The sequence below is a fragment of the Pseudorasbora parva genome, chromosome 21 (genome assembly GCF_024679245.1).
Source record: "Pseudorasbora parva isolate DD20220531a chromosome 21, ASM2467924v1, whole genome shotgun sequence".
Lineage (NCBI taxonomy): Eukaryota > Metazoa > Chordata > Actinopteri > Cypriniformes > Gobionidae > Pseudorasbora > Pseudorasbora parva.
In genome coordinates this window covers 21,585,645-21,591,387 of record NC_090192.1, presented here as the reverse complement: position 1 = coordinate 21,591,387, position 5,743 = coordinate 21,585,645, and the positions used below count along the sequence as shown (strand labels likewise).

At 37.2% G+C, this 5,743-nt stretch overlaps 1 long non-coding RNA gene across 1 annotated transcript; it reads left to right on the top strand.

The window, feature by feature from the left end:
- Positions 1-2,109: 2,109 nt before the first annotated feature.
- Positions 2,110-4,251, top strand: LOC137056479 (uncharacterized). Its single transcript, XR_010900358.1, has 3 exons — positions 2,110-2,444; positions 2,922-3,014; positions 3,548-4,251. It is a non-coding gene; the product is annotated as an uncharacterized lncRNA (long non-coding RNA).
- Positions 4,252-5,743: the final 1,492 nt, after the last annotated feature.

The following is a 5,743-nucleotide window of genomic DNA, read 5'->3' as shown; positions in this document are numbered from 1 at the left end:
AGGAGTTTGGTCTTTTAATACTACTTTCTTAAGCCACATTAAATACAACAATTACTGAATGAGATTAGCATTAATAACTATCAACTGACAAAGACAAATTATAAAGAATTGCCAATTCATTACTAACCACAATTATAGTGTATGGACATAATCAATCATCTTTTTTTACTCTGAAAATAGTCATAAAGTGCATCACTAATTACTCTAGTGATCTGGACCATTATTATAAAGTGAAAAATAACCTTTTCAATTTAAAATAATGGTCCAGGCCACTAGTAGTTCTGGAAGAGTGACTAGGTAGCACTTTTTAACAAGTAATAATTAATGCATTTTATTAAACATTGAGAGTAAAGACAACTGTTCACATCTCAGACATGTTAATTCTTCATAATTTGTCATAGTTATTCATAATGATGCCAATCTCATTCAGTAATTAATGATTACCTAAAAAGGAACTACCTCAGCCCTACATTTGATATTAGGCTACTTACTGATGAGTTAATCTTGTTTCCATATTAATTAATGGTAGTAGTTCAAGTGTTAATGTAATACTACTCATTTGTCCTGCATTATATCCAGTTACTTATTCACATGTTCACACTTACAAATAATCAGATAGTAAATAGTATGCGTAATAGCATGCATATTTGGCATGCTGTCCAAAGAGAGGGCTCAGAGCTCTTTATTTGTCCCGAACCCAGAGTACTCCCCTCATATCTCTGGTTAGGAGAGTAAGCAAGTGAGTGTGAGGAAGACAGGGTTGTGGAGGGATGCTGAAGAACTGTTTGTGCGGAACATTGGTGACACGTTGATTACTGATTGCTGACAGCTGGTTGGAATGACATGATGATTGGATATCCCAAACTTTGTTAACAAAACAATTTCATGATAGACCATTATTCTAAAGTGTTACCAAATATTGTTCACTATCAATCGGCATCACACATATCGTTCCAACACAAGGCTTGTTTGAGATGAGCAAAATCTGCGCAGAACCGATCACCGGTGATCAGCGCGAGATGCATGCCGGTTAGAAATGTGTCCGAGGGCGGTCCGCCTTGCTCTGATGTCATGCTGACGTATGTCAAAAATCTCTCGCGATGGCGAGGCGAGTGTGTCGGATTCTGCAGTCGAGCGCAGTTGCTCTCCACCGACTGCGCGGAGCAAAAGCACGATGGGAAACGACTTGCTGACGACACAGCTTAATGCTAATTGGTTTAAACAACCGTGATGTAAGGTTGCTTTTTAAAATATTTGATTTTAAAACACTGATATCATGTTTTATGTGTTATGTGTGAATATTCCCAAACTCTCAGACAGTGCGAGCTTTCTGTGGGTTATGTGATTGTTGTCATATTAATAAAAATATATTAAAACATGTGTGTAATTAAAATAAAAATGCTTGATAAACAGGCCTTTCGAAAGGAAATAAATAACAAAAACTTTGGGTGTCTTGTTCATAATATTTATTTTCATCTAAAAGCAACAGAACTTAAATTACATCCAGTTTATCAGCAACAGAGCGCACGAGTGTGAATCCCGCGATATCTGCAACTGATCTCGCAGGTGTCTGATCCACTAAGAGAAGAGAGAACTCTAATCTCACACACACACACCTGCTCTCGCTGGTGTCTGATCCACTACGAGAAGAGAGAACTGTCCGGCTTGCCTGAACTTTTTTCACTCCTCCCCTCACTGCAGCCGCCTAGTCTCGCCTTTATTTCAGGCGAGGCAAGGCGCATCTCAAACAAGCCTACAGTCTCACCCCTACTCGTCAAATGTTGCCGAACGGTCAAGGGACCCTGACGTCAGCTGTTGACGCACAGGGTACCCCTAAATCGCCATTTTTCGACGTACTGGGTAATCCACTGATTTCAATGAGAAACCTAGGACGTCATAAACAGACGTGTTGGGCATGTGCATGTTATCGTCATGATGAAATTTATTGGGTTATAATTTTTCCATTATGACATGTTGGAGTGTGATTCTCAGTTTAATCAGCCAGCACAATTGTATTTACATTTATTTACGCTATGATACATGTTTGAAACAGTAGTCAAACCCCACCCCGCCCTAAACCTACCCATTTGCGTATTATATGATATAAAACACAGGCTGTAACAGACAACAGGCACACTTTATTGAAAAAGTCCAACTATTCCGAGGCCAAACGATTGAATTGTGCGAAGAAAAGACCCAAAAGCAATCACCGTCTCTATCCGCGGCGCGCGGCGCGCGGCCCGCGCCCGTGCGTCACACTGAAGACGCCACAGGTAGACCCCTCGGCGTCACGCGATGGACGAACTGGGAACCCAATTGCTTTCAGTGGGAAACCTTTGGCGTCAACATTAGACGGCAATTCTATCGGTATGAAATCGCGCTGAAGAAGTCTCATTCAGAACACATCGCGATGTTTGGCATCAGATCACGTGTGCCACATGTTGGTGAGTAGTCATACATATTATGTCCTAATATTTGATATAAAGTATTTTCTGCTTGTCGTTATCGATCATGTTCAGTCACTGCATTGTATCTGTCATCATCTCCACTGAGGCTTTGCATTTCTTTGCTTTCTAAATAAACACACCTTGCTAATAGGGTAATTTAACACTGTCACGTGACGTGCTATAGACCTTTAAACAGTTGTTAATATTTAATAATAATTACTAGTGTAATTCCAACGTGGCATTTGTAGTAGAAGCACAATAAAAAAAAAACAACACTTGCCACGCGTTTACCACAGTATTGGTAGTTTTAATGTGATATTTGTTGTAAATAAACAGTAGCCACAACAATTACCATGCTTTAAATGCATTTTAATGTAAAATCCAAATATTGTTATTTAAATAGTATACTTTATAATGCTATATATTATATATTATGACTTTTTTCTCTCTTTCTTTTTTTTTTTACCTGAAAAGACCAAAAGGGCCTCTCGGACTCAGTCAACCCATTCTTGTTTGTGGAGAAGTAACGGAGAAAACCGAAAGCTGCAACAGCAAATATTTGTAATGGTATGTATGAGTTGGTTTGAACCCTTTATCAAACATTTTATTTAGCATTTGTTGTTACTTATTCTTACAAATCCTATAGCTCAATCAGTAAGAACATATTCCCAAAGTCTTAATAATTCACAAGATTTAACAAGTTGTCAAATTCATATGATTCTCGTACATATAGCTCTGAAAAAAATTAAGAGACCACTTAACATGGATTTCTAAATGTTAAGTGGTCTCTTAATTTTTTTTCCAGAGCTGTATTTGTATATGAAGAGTTCAGATGCAAAAGCCTCAAAAAGCCACTTCGGTCACATGACATCAGATATTCGATTATTTTTTCTTAATCAGATCAGTTGCAATGTTTATAACGTCCCGTTTGCATGTAAATAATTTATGTGATCACAAAATCAAGTGAGTTATCTACATTTTCAAACAAATTCATATGATATAGCTTGCTATTATATACTTTTAATAATGGGAATGCACACATATCTGTGAACTTACTAAATAAATGTATTTAACATTTAATTATGCAACATTTTTTACAGAAATAAATCCTACAGTTATGTATAAACTGACAACATCATCATCATGTCCTGTCCTGGGCACATTGGGCAACATGTGTCCTCCAACATATTCGATCTGTGGCCACGTTTTCACATCTTCTCATGGAACACCGGCATTGAGGTCTTCGTGAAACATCTGTCTCATATCTTCCTTGGTTTTCCCTATCTCGTGCGTCCTCCTGGTGGTGTCCACTTCATAAGTGTTTTTGGGTGTTGTTGTTTGGGCATACATGGGACATGTCCAGTGAAGTGCACCCTTTGCTCTGTCACAGTGTCTCAAAGTCTTCACGTGGAGTCTGTAGAGTCTTATGATCTCTTTGATATATGCAGAACCAATATTCATAAACTGTTCTTGATGTCTGCCTATGCCTTTATCATCAGGAGTTTTAGTGAAGGACATATCTATTGCCATCCACTAGTTCTAGTCATGCATTGACTTCATGATGCCATAGTCCAATGTATATTTCTGCATTTGTTGTTTGTTTGAACAAATGAAGATAGTGAGAGTTAATACCTTTTGAAATCAATAATTATTCATTAAAACTTTTATTACAATGGTCACTAAAGTACATGTCCACCATAACTACCTCTATCATTATTTCACTATCATTATATCACTACCTTGTTAATGTAACTGTAACATGAATGTACTTTATAGAAGTATTTTCTTACTGAAAATGGTTAACATTTACAATAATCATCAACTATTTTAATTGGCATTTAATTTAGTTAAAATAAAAGTGAACAATAATTGCAAATATATAGTATTAAAGTTTAGAATGTAAAATGTTCTTTTTTTGCATATATATATATATATATATATATATATATATATATATATATATATATATATATATATATATATATATATATATATATATATATATATATATGGGCACTACATTTGTATTTAAACTGTTTGACATTAAATATTGGAATATGCTTACAAAATTGTGTGCATTCATTGTGCTTTTGTTATATTTGTTTTAATTCCAAGAGGTCAGATTGTAAAGGATGGCTTAAAGAAGTTTATGCTTGTAGACCATTGCATAGAAAAAGGTTTCTCTTTCAAATATATTTATTATGCATCAGTTTAACCACACAAAGAAGACTTTCGTTTTAAAATGTGAGTTTTATTATTTAATTAGAATAAATAAATATTTAGCAGCCTAAATATTAAATATTTAAAGGGGGGGTGAAATGCTGTTTCATGCATACTGATCTTTTTACACTGTTAAAGACTTGGAATCCCATACTAAACATAGACAAAGTTTCAAAAGTTAAGGTGGACGTTTGATGGGAGTATTTCTTTGTCAAAAATACTACTTCCGGTTAGTCATAAGTTTCGGCAAGTTTTTTGAGATCATGCGTCCCCATTGACGTTAGTGGGGGCGGAATTTCCTTGTATGGGCCTTACGGACAATTCTACCGGAAGCGCGTGAGAGAGAGCGAGGGAGAGAGCGAAAGCAACAGCCTGCGCGTGAGAGAGAGCGAGGGAGAGAGCGAAAGCAACAGCCTACGCCCATCAAAGCGGGGCTTGTAGGATGCTGGACAGGTGACAATTACACATAGCACATAACAATGTCACCAAAAAAGTGGGTTTTTGGTTGCCAGACCAAGACAGTCCTGCACAGATTCGCCAAAAACCCCGCGTTAAGGCAACAGTGGATGTAATTTGCTTTTCCGGATCAGCAACTGAGTTGCGCGAATGTTTATATCTGTTCGCTGTTTCATAAACAAGGCCCAGCTCGACGCCGAATTTTCCCAATCGCCTAATGCTGAAGGATGGAGCAGTCCCAACGGTAGAAGGGTGAGTGAGACTGCTTTTAGTCACCTTACTGTCTACACAAACCACGCGTAAACACACAAACACACGTGCACAACTGCACTTCCCACATGTACACCTTCAAAGACAAAAATACGACGATATAATTCAAGTATAAATATGTAAATAACACAAGCCGCTAAGCATATTATATAGTTAGTGTATAACTTGTAACTTACCACATACAGACGTCCTGCTCTAGTCGTTTTTGCTGCTGCTCCTGTTCAACTGCAGCCTCTGGGTCTGATTCCGGATCATAGATGTATGGCTGTATCCGATTAAAAGCCATATTTTTATTTTGAATAAAGTTTTTTTCCGCTGTTAGGGATGCACTCGACTCAACACACAGCGCG